The sequence below is a fragment of the Schistocerca americana genome, chromosome 11, assembly GCF_021461395.2.
Source record: "Schistocerca americana isolate TAMUIC-IGC-003095 chromosome 11, iqSchAmer2.1, whole genome shotgun sequence".
Classification (NCBI taxonomy): domain Eukaryota; kingdom Metazoa; phylum Arthropoda; class Insecta; order Orthoptera; family Acrididae; genus Schistocerca; species Schistocerca americana.
The window spans coordinates 168,467,179-168,489,722 of NC_060129.1; the positions used below are offsets into that span (position 1 = coordinate 168,467,179).

Genomic DNA, 22,544 nt, shown 5'->3' on the forward strand with positions numbered 1-22,544 from the left:
GTGAGCCCAAAGTTATTCTGTCAGAATTCCAAGTCAGCAGTGGCAATATAAAATAAACAGTGAGATAGGTGAGGAAAAATTTACAATTTGTGTGAGAAAACAACCTAGATTACAAGCTAGCAGTGCAATCCCATAATGATGCAGTTGTCTACAAGATAATTAGCAATCTAGTAAGTGGTTGGCTGGGACCTGATGCAACTGCACTGTTTAATGCTTCGAGTGGATCAGTGAGTGGTAGAACTTGAACATGCCAACAGAGTGATATAGTAAAAGTTTATTTTGTTTGTTTGTTGTTGTAATTGTGATCTTCAGTCCAAACATCGGTTTGATGCAGCTCTCCTCCATGTTACTCTCTCCTGTGCAGGCCTCCATCTCTGAATAACTACTGTAACCTACATACTTTTCGATCTGTTTACCGTATTTATCTCTGTCTCCCTCTACGATTTCTAACCTCCGCACTTCCCTCCAGTACTAAACTGGTAATCCCTTGATGCCTCAGAACATGTCCTACCAACCGATCCCTTCTTCTTGTCATGTTGTGCCACAAACTCCTCTTCTCCCCAATCCTATTCAATACCTCCTCATTAGTTATGTGATCTACCCATCTAATCTTCAGCATTCCTCTTGTCCAAACTATTTATCGTCCATGTTTCACTTCCATAAATGACTACACTCCATACAAATACTTTCAGAAACGACTTCCTGACACTTAAATCTATACTCAATGTTAACAAATCTCTTCTTCAGAAATGCTTTCCTTGCCAGTGCCAGTCTACATTTTATATCCTCTCTACTTCGACCATCATCAGTTATTTTGCTCCCCAAATAGCAAAACTCCTTTACTACTTTAAGTGTCTCATTTCCTAATCTAATTCCCTCAGCATCACCCGACTTAATTCGACTACATTCCGTTATCCTCGTTTTGCTTTTGTTGATGTTCATCTTATATCCTCCTTTCAAGACACTGTCCATTCCGTTCAACTGCTCTTCCAAGTCCTTTGCCGTCTCTGACAGAATTACAATGTCATCGGCGATCCTCAAAGTTTTTATTTCTTCTCCATGGATTTTAATACCTACTCCGAACTTTTCTTTTGTTTCCTTTACTGCTTGCTCAATATACAGATTGAATAACATCGGGGAGACGTTATAACCTTGTCTCACTCCCTTCCCAACCACTGCTTCCCTTTCATGTCCTTCGGCTCTTATAACTGCCATCTGGTTTCTGTACAAATTGTAAATAGCCTTTCGCTCCCTGTATTTTACCCCTGCCACCTTTAGAATTTGAAAGAGAGTATTCCAGTCAACATTGTCAAAAGCTTTCTCTAAGTCTACAAATGCTTGAAATGTAGGTTTGCCTTTCCTTAATCTATCTTCTAAAATAACTTGTAGGATCAGTATTACCTCACGTGTTCCAACATTTCTACGGAATCCAAACTGATCGTCCCCGAGGTCGGCTTCTACCGGTTTTTCCATTCGTCTGTAAATAATTCGTGTTGGTATTTTGCAGCTGTCACTTATTAAACTGATAGTTCGGTAATTTTCACATCTGTCAACACCTGCTTTCTTTGGGATTGGAATTATTACATTCTTCTTGAAGTCTGAGGGTATTTCGCCTATCTCCTACATCTTGCTCACCAGACGGTAGAGTTTTGTCAGGACTGGCTCTCCCAAGGCTGTCAGTAGTTCTAATGGAATGCTGTCTACTCCCAGGGCCTTGTTTCGACTTGCGTCTATCAGTGCTCTGTCAAACTCTTCACGCAGTATCGTATCTCCCATTTCATCTTCATCTACATCCTCTTCCATTTCCATAATATTGTCCTCAAGTTCATCGCCCTTGTATAGACCCTCTATATACTCCTTCCACCTTTCTGCTTTCCCCTCTTTGCTTAGAACTGGGTTTCCATCTGAGCTCTTGATATTCATACAAGTGACTCTTTTCTCCAAAGGTCTCTTTAATTTTCCTGTAGGCTCTATCTATCTTACCCCTAGTGAGATAAGCCTCTACATCCTTACATTTGTCCTCTAGCCATCCCTGCTTAGCCATTTTGCACTTCCTGTTGATCTCATTTTTGAGACGTTTGTATTCCTTTTTGCCTGCTTCATTTACTGCATTTTTATATTTTCTCCTTTCATCAATTAAATTCAATATTTCTTCTGTTACCCAAGGATTTCTACTAGCCCTCGTCTTTTTACCTACTTGATCCGTTGCTTCCTTCACTACTTCATCCCTCAGGTTAGCACTGGACTTGAATTCGGGAGGACGACGGTTCAATCCCGGGTCCGGCCATCTGGATTTAGGTTTTCCGTGATTTCCCTAAATCACTCCAGGCAAATGCCGGGATGGTTCCTCTGAAAGGGCATGGCCGACTTCCTTCCCCATCCTTCCCTAATCCGCTGAGACCGATGACCATGCTGTCTGGTCTCTTTCCCCCAAAACCAACCAACCATTCCTCAGAGCTAGCCATTCGTCGTCTTCTGTATTTCTTTCCCCCATTCCTGTCAATTGTTCCCTTATGCTGTCCCTGAAACTCTGTTTAACCTCTGGTTTAGTCAGGTTATCCAGGTCCCACCTCCTTAAATTCCCACCTTTTTGCAATTCCTTCAGTTTTAATCTACAGTTCATAACCAATAGATTGTGATCAGAGTCCACATCTGGCCCTGGAAATGTACTACAATTTAAAACCTGGTTCCTGAATCTCTGTCTTACCATTATATGATGTATATGTATGGATGTAGATGTAGATATTTTATCATTGATAAACTAAACTAAGACTAAAGTGTGATTTGGCAATAAACTTTTACCTCTGTAACATAAAGGTAGCTATTCTTTACACGTGTACGAAGAACGCCATGCACCCACACTCGTTACAAAAATATGGCACACCTGCTATAGGATTAATGTGACCACTGCCCATATTCAATAAAATTAAAAAAATGGTGTGTGACGAGGGCCTCCCGTCGGGTAGACCGCTCGCCTGGTGGAAGTCTTTCGATTTGACGCCACTTCGGCGACTTGCGAGTCAATGGGGATGAAATGATGATGATGATTAGGACAACACAACACCCAGTCCCTGGGCGGAGAAAATCTCCGACCCAGCCGGGAATCAAACCCAAGCCCTTTGGATTGACAGTCTGTCGCGCTGACCACTTAGCTACCGGGGGCGGACCCCATATTCAATGTCAGCATGCAACAATACTCACAGATGGCAGATGACAGCGCTAGCAGTGGAGGGTATATGAAGTGTGTCAGGGGATGTGGAAAACAGTGCAGTAGTTGTCATAATGTGGAAACGGAACAGTTAATCTGACATTGAAGAGAAAATGACCATTTGCTTTCAGGCCAAGATTGGAAGCATTTTTGAAATAGCTAAGTTTGCAATCTGGTTCTGTGCCACCATGGTTAAAGTGTATTGTGCATGGCAAAATGGCACTTCCCAAAACCGGCATTTGATAACTGTGGTGCACCACAGACCACAGGAGTGAATAACGGCTGCGGGGATATGTACAAGTGAAACGATGCGCAACTGTTGAGCAACTAACCACCGAGGTTAACAAAGGGGCTACAGACAGTATTTCCTCAATGATTGTTCAGCGAACATTACTGCACTTGAGTTGACTTCTGTTCATTGGTGACGAAGGCTGGAAATTGCACACCAATACCGCAATTGGATGTCCAATGAGACAGGTGCCTCTTCAGATGAATCGCATTTTATGCTCCACTGGACATGGCATTGGGGTGTACGGCCCTCAGTAATCAGAAGGGTCCAGGCCAGAGGAAGGAGTGCTCTCTGGGTATGTTTTCAAGGCATTCCTTGGGTGATCTTGTCATTGTGGAAAGGACAATAGACAAACACAAATACATTTCTATCACTGGGAACAATGTCTATCTGTACATGCAGTTTGTTTTCTCTGGCACAATGGCATCTACCAGCAGGACAATGCAACATGTCACACAGCTTATTGCACTGCAAATGTGTGGTTCAAAGAGCACCAGGTGAGTTTATCATATTCACCTGCTCACCCAACACTCACGATTTAAATACGGGGGAGCACCTCGATCGGGCCGTTTGACCCGTGGAACCTCAACCGAGAAAGCTCCCACAGCTGGCTACGGCACTGGGGTCAGCGTAACTCACATCCCCCTCAGTACATTGCAGAACCTCACAGACCCTTCCTACAAGTCAATGCTGCAGGAGGTGGTTATTCAGGCTTCCAATAGGCCGTCACAATAACGCGACCGGACCATTTATGTCTGTGATTAGACACTGAATATCCATCCAGTTTGTCTGGATAACTGACAGTTACTCTGTGACTAGTCCATAAATATATAGTAATACAGACAATGTAAAAATAGTTTTCCACTTTGGAGGACCAAATCTTACCTCAAGATCTTAAATGCATACTGAATGAGTATGCTACTCTGTCACATTGTTTATGTAATTTTGATCAGGTTGCTTCAATGTCAGATAAACTGCAGTAACTGATTGTTGAAGGTAGCAGTAAGTGGGTAGTTCAAGCCGAGTTCTCTATGAGCACTGGACATGACTGGAAATGGACTTACAGTACAGCACCTATTATCGCAACATAGGGCAACCGAACAACTCAAACTGACCGAACTGCTACTTGGTTGTATATAAATATTTTTCAATTTGTATATTTCCAAATCAGTTCAGAATTACAAATATTCTTCGTTTATTTGGGTAATAAGATGATTATGGCATCATTTGTCTAAGAGGAGCAATATGTGGCGTAATATCACTTTGAGAAAGGGAGATTTTATCCCTTTTTTGCCTAACTGACGAATAGTGTTTGTGACATTTGGAAGTGTTTTTATTTGATAAGAGGTGAGTTTGGAAATGACTCCTGTTTGGAAGTTTATTCATATTTGAGGATGCACCCAGGTCTGAATGGAAGCAGTAAGTTTGCAAGGTGGGACAACACTAGCACATTTCCCCCACTTTGCAATACATGCTGGTTAGGTGGTTTATTCTGTGCTGCCACATCTCGACTCGGATACGCACTATGCACCACAGAACATCGAGTACCGTGACAATGTGGTGAAATCACAGAAGATTGTCTATTATTAGCTTTCACATTTTGTACCAAGCTGTAAGGAGTAAACATCTTACAGAGTAAGTATCGAGATCGATTAATGTTCACACAGTTTATAAGAAGTGATTCCATGTTGTAAAGGAAAGAGAAATATATTGGTACCTATGAAGAAGTGCTTTCTATTCTTTAGCAGACAGTTGAAGTTCAAGAAAACTTTACAGGTTCCAACATGGGGAAAAGTTGCAGAGGTGAAGAAGCTCATAGCAGAAAGGAAAAATTTAACACCATTATCCTGGATGTTGAGTAAAGAAGTAACAGTTCAGGATATATTTATGATAATCATAATCCAAACAAACATAAACACACACCATAATATAAAAGTAGAGATCATTACAAGACTACCCCACGGATGATATGTACTTCAAGGTAAGACAGCAATTGCAGAGAAGTATCTGTCAGATGGCCCTGTCAATCACTGGCCTACACTGGAGTAGCATATTGTCCAAAAATTAAATGAAGGCAAACATAAATGACTGTCATGAGTTTGTAACAACAAATTAACATTTCATTGCACATTCTCTATCCTTCTGTATTCTTAACTATTTGTTATATGAAGAATACTATAACGGTTTTGAAGAATAAATGGAATATATACACAAGAAGTATATGTACAATTATTGAAGGGAAGTACAAATTGTTTTATGCCACTGCCTTCCGACATACACTGCACAATAAGGAGAACAGCTCTTCGATTGCTGCATCTACAATTACAGTCTACGTGGAAAACTGAGGTGAGCAGAATAGTAAACCGTCTCCACCAACTGAGATACGCAAACTATACACTTCGAAATCTGCCAGGACCACTACACAACACTGGCTTAGCCATACACATTCACATCCTGGTAACTCTTGTTGCAAATGTGCACTTTTTTCTGCTGTCTTTGCCAAGATCCTTACACTTCAAACCAAGCTACAAGAACCAAAATGACAGTAACCTTAAGTTCTACCAGGCGTACAAGTACGAAATGCAGATTTTTTTGGTCTAAAATACATATTAAATTCAGAAGACTGATAAATAGTGCTTTATTCAAAGTGTGCTCTGTCGTTTGTTTACATTTTTCCCATCTTTTGGGCAATTTGTGAATAACGCATCAGCAAAAATTTTCCCATTTTGCTGCAAACCAGTCATCGAGCCATTTTTCCAAATCTTGATATGAACCAAAGCTCTGCTCAGCAAGTGCGTGGCCCGCCGATGCAAAAAAGTCTTATTCAGAAGGTGCCAAGTCTGGTGAGTAAGACATAATCCGCATGGCGTAGAATTTTCCAGTCTAATGCTTCCGATGTGTCACAAACACTTTTTGCCGTATGTGAAGGAGCACTGTCACAAAGAAAAATGACTTGCCTCTTCAGGTTCTGTGGCTTTTTTTTCAAGCACTGAACGGTTCAGATCAATCACCTGTTGTTGGTAACGTTTAGTATTAATTGTTCCCCAGGCTTTAACAGCTGATAATAGACCACGCCCCTCTGGTGCTACGACACACGAAGCATCGTCTTTCTGCCAAAGCGATTCGGTTCCTGTGGTCGATGTGGACGGTGTGGTCCTTTCACAATTTTTTGCACTTGGGATTCTCATCGTAAATCCACTTTTCAACTCCTGATGTATACAATGCCAAAATGACTTCCTTTTGTACCGAGCGATCAAAATCACTCAAGTTTTTGTGCTTTTCTATTTGCCTGTCCTTCAATCCATCTCTCGTACAAAATGGCGGAGTGTCAAATCTTTAACTGCATTGGTGCAACATCTGTTGTCTGAAATTCACATTTAATATTTGTATTCTATGATGGATTGCTGTACTATTTTGAAACTCTTTGCCTTTGTAGAAAGGTTGCACTTTATCAAGATCCTACTAAAGACCTGAAATCTGGACCCTACTTTAATTAGGGCGGATCCTATGTGTTTTTCCATGTGATATCCCCACCAATTGTTACAACCAGTTATTTGTATGACTTTACTCTTACTGATGTTCTTTGCTAGATTGATAATTTTTATTTGCAGCTCTATATATAAAATGAGACCAAAACATTATGCAGCAGTAACAACAGAAAGACAAAGCAGTTACAGAACACGTAACAGACAGAAAAGAAAAGCCGTAAGTTAGAGGTCATCAGGTAACTTTCAAATGAGACCTTACCTCATCTGCAAAATGCGGAGAATCCAAGTCGTTGACAGAACCGTTGTCAGTGTCACAATCCTGCAACAAACGATGTCTAAATACATCTAACAACATCCAAAATTTCAGGTGCTTCAAGAGAAACACACACACTAGGTTTCTCAGCAGATTGAAACAACTTAAGTGCTATGTATGGAGTGAAAATATTAAGTGGGTTCAATATTATTCTTTCAATGGAAGCTGAGTTCTGCACCTTGGATGCATTTATGTTTAATTTTCTTCTGGCAAAGAATTGTAATTAAATTGTGTGTCAAAATTCTGGTGAAACATTAGTCTGACCCCACTTTTCCAGCGGTATGCTGGCCAGTATGTGTCACCACGATTTTGCTTTCTAGGAGTGTTTCCCTTCAGCTCTACATGCAATAAACAAATGCAAACCATTTGTCGATTTAGCACACCGGTAGAAGAGTTATACTACTTCCCTCAGACAAGAACGGAAATGGTATCAAAATATAGCCATAAAAATTGGTTGACATAAGCGTAGTAAATACAGTTTGCATTTTCGATGACATTTTAAATCAAAGATGCATGTTACTTAGTTCAAAGTATGCACAGATCAACAGTTAAAAGGTTTCAGCATAAATTATCACGATATTCACACACAACTACAACAAGTAACGTCCCACCACCCAAATGACACAAGTAGGGAAGATGCTGAAAAAGATGAAAATTTACAAGAGTCCACAAATAGGCAGATAAAATTCTCATTTTGTTTTACTATTCCATTCGAGCAGCTTCTCGTGTTAGTGGCACAGACAGATTCAGTCGGCAAAAGTCCACATCACAACAGGTGCCCCACAAAGCTACTGACATCGCACGGAAAGCCGAGTGGGACATCGAAGTACTCTGATCTCCTCTTTGCCTCCATTTAGGTAATACAAATCACGCCTGCTTATTCTGCTCGGTGTCTGTTCTTTCACGTCCGAAGAACAGACAGCTGGCATTTATATAATCGATTTGGCTCTACAGGCCACGAATCCACCACCTTCAATGGGGAAGCATAATTCCATTCGACCTCGGCAGGAATCTCAAACTAGTGAGTGTGGAGGACACTGAAGAGGACTGTGGATAAGTGGCATCCTGTGGAAACGTGGGTCGGCACCGAGGTGTGCCGAGACAGTGCACACAATTCTGATAGACACTGTGTCTGGATGCGATTACCTAGTAAGCAGGAGATATAGCGGCCAAAAGACAGTCTGGTACACACGTTCACTCGTCGCCACCACTTTCACGTAAAGTATTGATGCAGCTGACAATAATTCCTGCCCTTTCCTTTCTCCCCCCTCCACCTTAATTTACATAATGTATGTTGCAGGTGTGGATTCCATGTGATGTCTGTTCTTTCGGACATGTCCAAAAGAACAGACACCGTGCATTTACACAATTCTAAGGTTTCATTACAGAAACTTTGACATTAACTTACAAACTACTGTTCCCCTCGATGGCGTATTTTCACCCACACACTAATTTTTCTCTTTCCAATGACGTTACCAACTTCTCTGAGCTGTGCCGGCTTTGCAGCTATCGATATTCGTTCAGAGATGCTAACTTTTCGGCACCTGCGGGTGTGTCGCGAGGCACGTCGAGGTCAGAGGAAGTGACAGCAGAGAGCGATGGGGTTAACAGAGTCCTCAGGGCCAGACGAAGCTGCGGCCGAGGCGTACACCGTGGAGGCGTACGTGAACAGACTGCAAGTAGAGGTGGTAAAAGGAAGGACTCCAGTTCGGAGAGAAGGGACCGCACGCGAATCGCAATCGTTAGGCCCGATCTGGGCCGCCGAAGCGGGAGACTGACTGCCGCGGGCGAGAAAAGGAGACAGTAATTTGGATGCTCGGGGGAACTATCAACGTGTGCTGCGTAACTGGCGAGCAGTTGCGCACGTCTGGTCTGCAGTGGATGGACACCAGCCTCCACCAGTACACTGGTCACTGGACTCGTCCTACAAGCTCCTGTCGCTAGTCGAACCCCACAATGGTGTACAGGGTCGAGTAAATGTAACGCTGAAGGCAGTGCCGAAATATAAACCACACTCCCAAAGTCAATTCGGGATTGGAAAAGGGCTCTGTAGAGCTGCAGAGGTGTACAGCAATCTGCACCCCAATTGGTGTTGCTCAGGTAACGGAGGGCACTGAGGTGCTGCCAGCATTTCTGCTTAGGCTGACGAAGGTGAGGTAGCGAAGTCAATCGAGTGTCAAAAACCAGTCCTAGGAATCAATATGTCTACACTACAGTGAGTGGATCGTCACTAAGGTAAAGTGTGGGTTTCGGGTGAACGTAACAACACCCGACAGAAGTGCACGACACACGACTTTGCGGCTGAAAACTGGAAGCCGTGGGTTAGAGCCCATGACTGCACCTTGTGGATGGCTGCATGGAGGCAGGTCAGCAGCACCAGTACTGGAGCAGCAGTACGGAAAGCAGAAGTTGTCTGCATACAGAGAAGGTGAGACTGAGGGCCCGACAGCTGCTGCTAGACCGTTAATGGCCATTAAAAATAGAGAGACACACAATACAGAGCCCTGCGGGACTTCATTCTCCTAGATATGGATGGAACTATGGGAGGCACCAACTTGGACACAGAAAGTACAGAGCGACAGTAAGTTTTGGATAAAAATCTGGAGCGGTCCCCGGAGACCCCACTCGTACACTGTGGCAAGGATATGATGTCGCCAAGTCCTGTCGTATGCTTTATGTAAGTCAAAAAGGACGCAACCGGTGCTGCCGTCTGGAAACGGCTGCAAGGATGGCAGACTCCATGGACACAAGATTATCAGTGGTAGAGCGACCCTGGCGGAAGCCGCCCTGACACGGAGCCAGCAGGCAACGTGACTCCAGGACCCAGTCCAACTGCCGACATACCATATGTTCCAGCAGCTTACAAAGAACGTTGGGGGGCTGGTGGGCCGATAGCCATCCACATGGAGCAGGTTTTTACTGAGTTTGAGCACTAGAATGATGGAGCTCTCCCGCCATTGCGATGGAAAGACACCATCACAGATCCGGTTGAAGATGACGAGAAGGTGTCATTTGTAGTCAGATGAGAGATGTTTAATCATCTGGCTGTGGATGCGATCAGGCCCAGGAGCTGTGTTGGGGCAATGTGCAAGGGCACTGAGGAGCTCCCGCTCTGTAAAGGGGGCGTTATAGGATTCACTGCAGTGTGTAGTGAATGAGAGGATGTTCCCTTCCAGTCGTTTGAGTGTGCGAAAGGCCGAGGCATAATTCTCCGATGCAGAGGTTGAAATGGCTCTGAACACTATGGGACTTAACTTCTAAGGTCATCAGTCCCCTAGAACTTAGAACTACTTAAACCTAACTAATCTAAGGACATCACAGACATCCATGCCCGAGGCAGGATTCAAACCTGTGATCGTAGCGGTCGCGCGGTTCCAGACTGTAGTGCCTAGAACCCCTCGGCCACCCCGGCCGGCTTAATTTATGTATATTTTAATACATACATTATATAAATACACATAATATATAAAATGGTAACTCTGTTATCAAAAATCTCAATATGTACTTCACATCTTTACCGATTACTGTAATAAATGTTTAGATGCACAAACTAATATATGTCCATTTCCTCCAACCCCTGTGTCCATCTCCTGTCTCCACATCCTCTCTCACCTCAAGCCTTGTTTGTTATTGCAAATCTGGATTCTGTAGTAGTATTTAAACCATAAATACAACTTTCAACTTTCCCGTTTGCTAACAGTGTTTCACTGTTTGTGTGTGTGTGTGTGTGTGTGTGTGTGTGTGTGTGAGAGAGAGAGAGAGAGAGAGAGAGAGAGAGAGAGAGAGAGAGACAAGTGACTTTCATTTCGCAAAATGTCATTTCACAAAATGTTGAAAGTTATCTTTGCCTGATAGTGACCTTTACTGAACGATAGTCCAGTGGCGGCTAGCATGCTGAGAATAGTTGTAGCTCTGAAATGAGAGCACAAAGAAGATAATGTGACCTGTTGTTGAAATATGACAGGTGACCACTGCTGCTTTCACAGTAATTAAAAAATGACATTAGTGAGAATCTCATTCTAACTGCACCCCTTTTAAAATAAAAATTATTCTTTGAATACAGTTTGCCATAAAATTAACCTCTTACTGCAATACATCACTATTCTTTTCCAATACCTGTTGCTGGTAGTGGCTGTTCTTATTGTTCCATTAATTATTGTGCATTTTAAAAACATACTGCTACATAATTACAAGTTCAAACTAATTCAGATTGGTTATATCAATTAATATTTGCGATTTATTGTTAGCAAATTTCTGAATTTTGCATTTATTCCGTACTGTTAGCCATACTGCACCAACATTGCAGTAACAGTGAAGTTTAATGGTACTCCATACACAAACACACACTTTATGAAACTGAATGCTACTAAGAAAAAGTGTAAGGGAACTAATCTATTTAAGCCTGTTTCATCTGAGGCACGTATCCACTACTGTGTAACTTCCACAATCAACTTGTGCAACCATTTCCTGAAGTATTCACATTAAAACAAAAGCTTGCACAGGTTATGTTGCAGGAACTTGTTGGAAGTAATTGCAGAAGTGTTTTACTTAGTTGAATCACGGGTAGACAAGAGCAAGGATACTGTATCATGCTTAAGAACAGCAACACTGTTCGTGCAAGACAAATCTTGATGAAAAAGATTTCAGCAAATAAGGAAATGTCTGGGTGAAGAAACAGATACAGAGGGATACATATTTAAATTCTCAAGAAACAATATCGACAAACTAAAACTGGTGAGCGTTGCTCAGACTAAAACCTTTCTGAAAATGTCTTACACAAATTTTGAATGCCTCTTCTCTATTTTACAATTAAATAATTGGAAACAGGACACAAAAATGCAACAACCTACTGTATACCATCAATTGATCACCTTTCACTTCTCCACTTTTCGCAAACAGTACTAATTTCTTTTATTACAAACACAAATGCATTATGTCTGCGGTAACATTAAAAAACTCAGCTAAAATTTTAAGACACCCATACTGCTATTCTGCTACTTCTTGTAAAAAAAAAGTAATCAGCAGTGGCAAAGTCACTTCTCACTTCACTGGCTGAACTGGCCATTATGTATGCTTCAGGGTTTCAATATTACATTCATTTTGGCCCATCCAACTTTATGCTTTTCTCCTTTTTGACACAGAGATGTTCAAACTGATATTGAACTCTCAAATCTTCTGGAAGTGTGAGGAAACTTCCAGCAACTGACAGGTACTTGCAGCAAGAAAACACTTCCACTAACTTGCAGAAGTTACTTCTGGGAGTCTTGCTGGAGGGGGGTACTTCATCATCAAAAAATTTGCAGAAGCAGCTTTTCTACAATTACCTTGTGGAAGTTTACTTGAAAGAGGTCACTTGCCTCTACAATGTGTTCCTGACAGATCTCTCTCTGGGGTAGTATTCTGATCTGCCACCAGTCAGTTTAACGACCTCACATTCAAAATGCATCATAAAAGGTAGTTCTGAGTTTTAAACTTTTAGTATATTGCCCTACCCCACCCTTCCTCTCTTGTACTTGGCTACGATTGAATCCACCGATGACCATACACAAAGTGGACCACTGGTATTAAAATGCAAGTTTTTACATTAGATGCCTGTAAATATTTAGCAAAATTTGCTGTACCACATACAGTTAGAAGAATATTACAGTGAGCAGAATTTACGAAAATAAATAAATTGACTTCAATGAAATAAAAAATTTCAATGAGTAACAAACACAAAAGTACTTACAATTTCCTCTTTGATTATTATCTGTGCTGATTCATGATCATTCTGAAACGTAGAAACCTGTGAACAAAACAAATGAGTACATTAGCCTTCTCCTACAGAATTACAGCTGCTTTAACTGAAATGTAAGCAAATGCTAGAGTGTGATAATGGTCCCCATCCCCTGAAATATCTGTTGTGATGACAGCCTGATCTGTGGTGTAGAGTGTTTGGGTTAAGTTAGCATGTAATAAGTTAGTTATGAGTTGGTGAAGCTACTGAATGTGAATGCCAAATAAAGGTTGTCAGGCTTAAGTCTAGATCAGAGACAGCACTGGTCACAACGGTGTTTCTCTACTGCTCATAGGTTGGCAATATGTCAGCTGCATGTACCCAATGGGATGATAGTTTCACATAACCAGCGAGAAGTGAGAAAAGACAATATATTTGTACGAGCTGCTTTGAAATCTATAATCTCGGTTGTTTCTTCCAAGTATGTCACAATGTCTGAAGCGATTGTTAGGATGGGACCCGGGAGCACAGATTATTTTTCCATAGTGGATTTCACATCACTATTGACTTGACAATATGGCAATACTCCTCCATACCTTGCTTGGAAAAATGTAGTCTGCCCATTGCCCTCTCAGTGGTGGTACAGAGACAGCAGATAACACAACTCCTTTACTTCCCCCAGCCCCCCCCCCCCCCCCCCCCCCCCCCGCCCCAATACGACTGCTGAGAACACTGCTGCATGCAGTAAGTACCAAGATAAGTTGACATAACCTGTATTAGATAATTGGTAAGACCCGAAGTGTACGAGGGTCACACCAAAAGAAATGCACACTATTTTTTTTAATTCATCTTTTATTCTACATGTTTGAGAGTTTTACAGTGTGTAGATACATCCTTTAGGAACAATATTTTCATTTCTCCACATCATTTCCATCCCTCTCAACTGCCATACGCCATCTCGGAACCAGCGCCTGTATACCTGCACGGTAAAATTCTGGACCGACCTGTTGGAGGCACTGTTTGGCAGAGTGCACAAGGGAGTCATCATCTCCAAACCTTGTTCCATGAAGAGAGTCTTCCAGTCCCAAAGAGATGATAGTCACATGGAGCCAGGTCAGGTCTGTAAGGCGGGTGTTTCAGTGTTGTCCACCCGAGTTTTGTGATCGCTTCCACGGTTTTTTGACTGTCGTGGCCGTGCATAGTCATGCAACAGCAAAACATCCTGCTTTTGCCGATGTGGTCAACCACGACTCGGTTGAGCTTTAAGTTTCTTCAGTGTCGTCACATATGTATCAGAATTTATGGTGGTTCCACTCAGCACGATGTCCACAAGCAAGAGTCCATCGGAATGGAAAAACACCGTAGCCGTAACTTTTCCAGCAGAAGGTGTGGTTTTGAATTTTTTTTTTTCTTGGGTGAATTTGCATGATTCCACTCCACTGATTGCCTCTTCATCTCTGGTGAAAAATGATGGAGCCATGTTTCATCATCTGTCACAATTCTTCCAAGAAATTCATCTCTACCATTCTCGTACTGTTCCAAAAGTTCGCTGCATACCATTTTTACCGTTTCTTTGTGAGCCACTGTCAACATCCTGGGAACCCATCTGGCCAACACTTTCAGTATTCTGCAAACACTTTCTTCCCCTATCCCAACATAGCGTGACAATTCGTTCATTGTGATGTGTCTGTCAGCCGTCACCAATTCGTTAACTCTCTGCACATTGTCTGGAGCGTGTGCAGTACGAGGCCTGCCGCTGCGAGGACAATCTTCAATATTGCCGTGCCCGCTTTCATCACTTAACCTGCTTGTCCACTGACTAACTGTACTGCGATCGACAGCAGCATCTCTGTACACCTTTTTCAACCTCTTGTGAATGTTTCCCACTGTCTCGTTTTCACAGCACTGCAATTCTATGACAGCACATTGCTTCTGACGAATGTCAAGTGTAGCAGCCATCTTGAAGACATGCTGTGACGGCGCCACTCACGGGAACAGGTTGAACTAAGTTTGAAAACAAGCGGGAAGGATGTATCTACCCACCGTAAAACTTTCACACATGCAGAATGAAAACTGTATTTTTACAAAAATAGTGTGCATTTCTTTTGGAGTGACCCCTCATACTTTTGTGCGTATTATTTACATACATCATATGTAGACAATGGAAAATGGATGGGGTGATAGTCCACTAAATAACTTCTACCAAACCAATGTACAATTCACAACTTAATATCTTCCTTATACAGTGTGTTCATTTTATGTAAAGACAACGAAATTACTCGGCAATTACAGATCAGATAAAAAAAAAAATTTTGATATGACGACGGAATACAACATTGTGGATGGGATTTCCAATTAGAAGTTATTGAATATTGACCTGTACTACCCTCACAGCATAGAGGTGGGTCCATGTGCCACTGAATATTAAAGGGCTATTGAGTAACATGTTGCAAATTATGACTGCGTATCCATTTCTATTCCTCCAATTACAGTGCCATCTGAGGAAAAATGAAGAAAATGCTTCAGGCCAAACTGCAGATTTTCCTGCATAAATCTTAATCTGTAATTAAAAAAAAAAAAAACAGGGGTCCCCATTGAAGATTTCAAAACTTCTCCCCCCCACCCACATGTGTGATGTGTGGTGGTGGTGGTGGTGGTGGGGGGGGGGGGGGGGGGGGGGGGGGGGGGGAATTGTATCAGTGTGAAAGTCACCCTCCAAGATAAACGAATTGGAACTGTAACTTTTTTTGCTCTAATTTTTAGTTTGAGATATTTCAATGTCTTCAGTTAAAATGAACACCCTGTATATTACATACACAAGTACTGTATCTGGAAGGGACATAGCTTACCTTGGCACCATTTGTATCGGCTGATACATTTGTGAGACCTAATAGCTCTATCACCTTATCCCCAAATTCCTGAAACAAAATGTCTTATCTTAGTAAAGGCTCAACCCTGACATTGGCTAGTATCTACAAATTGCACACCTTGAAACTGCACACCTTACATGTGAAAGTTATGATAAATAGTTCATTTATTCATTCATCTGAATAATATTTTGGTCCCTAAACACACACTTGCAATCATTACTAGCAACACAGGTGTTATTGCACAGAAAACAAATACTGGAAGTAATAAAATTAACTACAAATTAACACACAGCTACTTTGTCCCAGCACCACACCTTAAGTTGACAGTTACTTCTGAATAATGACATTAATCAGACGCTTATCATTGATTTCAGCTGTATTTTTACGTTTGTCAACAAATGCCTCCTCTACTATGAAGAATATGGTTGGCTTCACTTCTTGCATTTTGTCCTCAGTCTAAAAGGAGTTCCACATACTGCAGCTGTCAGCAGTAGTCTACACTGTGGAGGCCTCTTTATTTCTGCACAACTTATGCAAAGATACAACCACTTTACACCAGAGAAAATATACAACTTAAGAAAGTTAAAGACAAACTGGACTTCAATACCCCAAGATAGACTGACATACTGCAAACTCACATAAAATAACACGCTTAAAACTTTTTAGTAAATTTCCAATATCTGCTCAGCACTTGCTATGTAATATTTTCAACTTTCTGAATTACAACTTTTTACTGAAAACCCATTTTACAAGATATCAGATGATTTAAAATAAACATTACCAATATTTCTTAAAGATGTGGAATTGAATTATAAGAACCTCACTGTAAAGCTGTTAACTGTACATTTAATGTCTAAACCTATTCTTCTACAAGAGGTCAATGGTGAATAAAGAATATAACTGAATTGGATGCATTGTCTAATAGGTGCTGCTACCTTCTTATATATACATAGTGAAGTATATATATACCTTCATGCCAACAAATTTGTAAAATCATAAATACACTTTTAAGTTCCCAATACCACACCCTTGACGACTGGTATTGTATACTGATAATGAGATTCACATTTCTGTATTAGGTGGTCATAGAATTAATTTTAACAAAATTTGTCACACAGTATTTAGTTGTGAGTGTTGCATCACTTTACAGAGACCAGAATTTCAGAAAGTAGATAAATAGAACATACAATAAAAAAAAATTACAATGAAAAACACAGTTGTATTTACAGTTTCCTCTTTGATTATTATCTGTGCTGAATCTTGATCATTCTGGCGTGTCGAAATCTGCAAACAACAAAACAAGAGGGTATGGTAAGACTGACTCTACAGATTGGGAGCTTCTTTATCTGAACAAGAATCAATGGCAGGAGTGTGGTATTGGACATCAACCCCTGAAGTCCCGGTTTTGGTGACAGAACGATCTTTAGCGTAACTGGTTGTCTAGGTTATGTTGGAAGGCAGCATTTGGTAGCCAGTTGGTGAAGCCAACAGATGCGAATGCCACACAAACATTCTCAAGCTCAAGTGTTGATCGGAACCAGTATCAGTCACAGTGGTCCTTCTTTACTGCTGATACGTTAGCAATGTGTCAGCTTCACGAACCCAATGGGACGATAGTTTCACATAACCAAAGGGAGGCGAGAAAGGAGGCAACATATTTCAATGAGCAGCAGTGGAATCTATATACTTGGTAGCCACGAATACTTGATTGTTTCTTCTGAGTACGTCGTGTTTTCTAAGGTGGTTGTCAACGGTGCAAGCTAAGAGCTTAGCTGCTTTTTTCACATACACAGCAGATCTCACATCTCTATTGATGTGAGAATGTGCCACTATTCCTTTGTCTCTTGTTTGGAAACACATCTGCCCACTGTTCCCTCATTGGCTGTGCAGAGCCAGCTACTGACACACCCCCTTCTTCCCATCATAGCTCTCAGCTAATGTTCACAAAACTGCTGTGCAGAATACTCACGTACACCATTAACCTGGATCTAGAAATTTCACCACTTGACATTGCAAAAACTTTTGAAGTCCAAGATAAATTCTGAAAACCTGCTTCAGATAACGGAAAAGTCTCTGACGAGTATTTTGTACATGTATTGTACATAAATTATAAAAACTGAAGTTTCCCCTATGTAATTCTGAATGAACCAATCTACTATTCACAACTTAATATGCTTCTTACATATTACATACAGAAGTTTAAATCCGGAAGGACATAGCTTACCTTGAGACTATTTGCATCAGCCGATACATTATCGAGACCAAACAGCTCTATCACCTTATCCCCAAATTCCTGAAACAAAATGTCTTTCCTTAGTAAAGGCTCACCCCTTACATTGGCTAATATCTAGAAAGTGTACACCTTATGTGTGGAAGCAATGGTAAATGGTTCATTCGATCTTATATTTGTATATTTGAACAATTTAACATTCAGAACACACACACACACACACACACACACACACACACACACACACACAGTTTGTTCTGCATGGAGTACGAACGATGAGGAATGACACTGAGCAAAAGCTCATTGGTGATTTCAGCCTCATTTACGTGCTTGTCAACAAACGCCACCTCTACTGTGAAGTAAGTAGTTAGCTTTACTCCTTATACTTTGTTTGCAGTCTGCATTTAATGCAGCTCTTCACACTAGCCTGTCCTTTGCAAGCCTCTCCATCTCTGCACAACTCCTGTATGCCACACCAATTAGAAGCTGCTTAATGTATTCCAGTCTCTGCCTCCCTCTACAATTTCTACCCCTGCACTTCCTTCCACTACCAAATTAAGCATTCCTCAGTGTCTCAGAATGTGTCTTCATGACCAACTGCTTCTTCTGGCCACATTGTGCTGTAATGTTGCTTTCTCCTCAGTTTGATTCAGAACCTCTTCATCAATTGAATCGGTCGGTGGAGAAAGAAACTGTGTAACTTTTCCTTACTTTTCAGTGGAGACAACAAACTGTTATTGATAAACTATTTGACAGACTGAATTGAAATTTGACACTTGTTGTTCGCTAATCGTACATACTGTGAATGAAAATAATTTTCAGGTCTTCTGAAAATAGCTTATGAAAAAAAACTGAATCGTAACATAGTTCCTTTCACCAGTCAACAAGGGACTTCAGCACTTTTCATGAGTATATATTCAACATTACACATTTCTGGACTAAAACTCAAATTCATTGATTAACTAACTGAAAATTATCTTCAACTGAACATGAAAACAGCTACTTTACAGAATTCAAAGTTCTGGATAGTTCATAATTTATCATATAGAGTTATCACTTGCAGTGGGTCATTTCAATATCTCTTCACAAAAAAATCTCAGCATCTTCTCCATGTATGTACTTAACCATTTCCTGAATATCTTCAATTTTCTTTTTTATCAATTCTAACCTTTTTCCATCACATAGCCTTTGCAAGCCAATTTGAAATGAAGCAAGTATACTTTCTGCCAGATTAAAGAGTAACTGACGCAGCCGTTTATAAAAGGGCAGACTGTCACAACTCCCTGTTTTGTTACTTCATAACTAAATTCTTTAAACATTACCACAGAATTTCTTTTTTCTCTTGTCAGGGGTGTCTTGAGATGTGCTGTTTCCCTAGATTGTACTTTTTTTGTAATGACAAAGCCTTCATGTGTCAAAGTCCATTATGTCTTCACATTCTGCCATAGCAACTGTAACTTCAGAAATACTGTTTGCTATGATACCCACATACGCTTTAGGGGTGTAAACTCTGTCACATCCCCGTATTTGTCTCTGCAATGTTCCACACACATGGTCACAAGTGACTTCTTTTGGGAAATCTGCGATTGTTTTTCTTTCTTTTTTTTAATTTTTCAGTGTCTGTCAACGCAAGATACATCCTCACTATAGTATATAGTATTATTCTTATTTTGACCAGGTGCTCCGTCTGAGAACAGGTGTACTTTTGCAACATTCTTCGATACATAGTTTTTAATGTAGTGGTACAGGAATGAAGAGACCTCATTTGTTACCTTTTTCACTTCACCTTCATAATATAAGTACACCGCGGAATGCCTAGGCTTTATATCATAAATGCAGAAACAGTTAACCCACAGCTTACGTAAATAATATGTTCCCAGCACTGGGATGTTCGGCAGAGACTAGTTTTGCATGATGTCAAAAGCTAATCCAATAATGTCATCCCTGCCCATACACTCTTGCTCAGTTATTGTAATGAATTTATAAAGCATCCTGATGTGCCGCTTCTGAATATCCAACTCAAGTTGGACAGCTCTTTTACTACTGTCAAGAGATATGTGGACCTTTTAACTTAGCCTATGTTCCTCGCATTTGCCACATACAACAGTTTGGGGACAACCGAATGGAAAATTTTAATTTACACAAAAATGTTTCCTATAGAAATCTTATTCCACATTTATTTTTGGATACTTTTCATGCGTAGTTTCCAGATCTGAGTGTGCATCTAGGTATTTCATTTTCTTCCCAGCATAGTGAGTTTCATTAAGTGGAAAAGATGTGATGTGGGTATCTATCAAATTTATCACATTTTCCAAAACTTTGGTTGTGCATGTATTTGTTCCATGCATGTCCTTTGGAGTTTGATGCTTAACTAGTAACTGACAAATAAGAAAAACACATTTCTGTGATACAGCATAAAGACTGAAAAACAAAGCATGTTTGCCGACAGGAAATCATCTACCACAGACAATGGCATGATAAATGAAGGAATGTTGTTTCTTGATACTACTGATGTGACTGACAACTTTTATTGGCCTTCTTTTTGTAATGTCACCTGACACAATCAACCCTTATCAATATACCGTAATAGTCAGGATATTTATCTATAATTTTTACTTATGGATCCTGACTATTTTTTCGTTGTTTGAAAAGTTCGATAGTACCTTCATGCGATCATCCTCACTGATACGGTGGAAACATTCCATTCGGGATCTGTAATTTACTACGAATAATTAGTGAATAAAAAAATAGGAGTGCAGGTAAGCTACTACAAATAGCATAGTGAACACATTATTGTGGCCAAGATAGACATGAAGCACACGCCTACTACAGTAGTACAAGTTTATATGCCAACTAGCTCTGCAGATGACGAAAGAGAGTGATGAAATGTATGACAAGATAAAGGAAATTATTCAGGTAGTGAAGGAAGACAAAAATTTAATAGTCACGGGTGACTGGAATTCGGTAGTAGGAAAAGGGAGAGAAAGAAACGTAGTAGGTGAATATGGATTGGGGGTAAGAAATGAAAGAGGAAGCTGCCTGGTAGAATTTTGCACAGAGCACAACTTAATCATAGCTAACACTTGGTTCAAGAATCATAAAAGAAGGTTGTATACATGGAAGAAGCCTGGAGATACTGACAGGTTTCAGATAGATTATATAATGGTAAGACAGAGATTTAGGAACCAGGTTTTAAATTGTAAGACATTTCCAGGGGCAGATGTGCACTCTGACCACAATCTATTGGTTATGAACTGTAGATTAAAACTGAAGAAACTGCAAAAAGGTGGAAATTTAAGGAGATGGGACCTTGATAAACTGAAAGAACCAGAGGTTGTAGAGAGTTTCAGGGAGAGCATAAGGGAACAATTGACAGGAATGGGGGAAAGAAATACAGTAGAAGAAGAATGGGTAGCTTTGAGGGATGAAGTAGTGAAGGCAGCAGAGGATCAAGTACGTAAAAAGACGAGGGCCAGTAGAAATCCTTGGGTAACAGAAGAAATATTGAACTTAATTGATGAAAGGAGAAAATATAAAAATGCAGTAAATGAAGCAGGCAGGAAGGAATACAAACGTCTCAAAAATGAAGTCGACAGGAAGTGCAAAATGGCTAAGCAGGGACGGCTAGAGGACAAATTTAAGGATGTAGAGGCTCATCTCACTAGGGGCAAGATAGATACTGCCTACAGGACAATTATAGAGACCTTTGGAGAAAAGATCTCAGATGGAAACCCAGTTCCAAGCAATGAAGGGAAAGCAGGAAGGTGGAAGGTGTGTATAGAGGGTCTATACAAGGGTGATGTACTTGAGGACAATACGAGGGTAATCCCAAAAGTAAACTCTCCCATTTTTTAATATGTACATAGACTTGTTTATTTCTACAATGGTTTATATCAGTTTACAGCTTGAACATTTAGCTATTTTTCGATATAATCACCATTTCTGTCGATGCATTTTTGTAGACGCTGTGGCAGTTTTTGTATGCCCATGTCATACCAGCTCGCCGCCATGCTGTTCAGAAAGTTATGAACCCCTTCTTTCACCTCGTCGTCAGAGCTGAATGACTTTCCGGCCAAGTGTTCTTTCAACCTAGGGGACAGGTAATAGTCACTGGGTGGCAAGTCAGGATATAGGGTGCGTGGGTCATTATGTTGCGTTGAAACTGTTTCAGGAGAGCAACGGTTTGCTGAGTGATGCGTGGGCAAGCAATGTCATGGAGAATGTGTACGCACTTGCTCAACATTCCTCTTCTCCGTTTGAGTTTTCTTCAGTCTCACAGTACCTGTAAGCATTAATTGTGGTCCCAGCAATTCAGCTCCGACGACGAGGTGAAAGAAGAGGTTCATAACTTTCTGAACAGCATGGCGGCGAGCTGGTATGACATGGGCATACAAAAACTGCCACAGCGTCTACAAAAATCCATCAACGGA

General features: G+C 40.8%; 1 protein-coding gene across 1 annotated transcript in view; it reads right to left on the reverse strand.

Moving 5' to 3' along the window:
* LOC124554170 overlaps window positions 1–22,544 on the reverse strand; it is a 162,772-nt gene that overhangs the window by 107,821 nt on the left and 32,407 nt on the right. Inside the window, exons 2-6 of the mRNA XM_047128241.1 lie at window positions 18,109–18,177; window positions 17,112–17,168; window positions 15,864–15,932; window positions 13,027–13,083; window positions 7,245–7,304 (exon numbers count right to left, since the gene is read on the reverse strand). The gene's annotated coding sequence lies outside the window, so the exon portion shown is untranslated. The remainder of the gene's footprint in view (window positions 1–7,244; window positions 7,305–13,026; window positions 13,084–15,863; window positions 15,933–17,111; window positions 17,169–18,108; window positions 18,178–22,544) is intronic.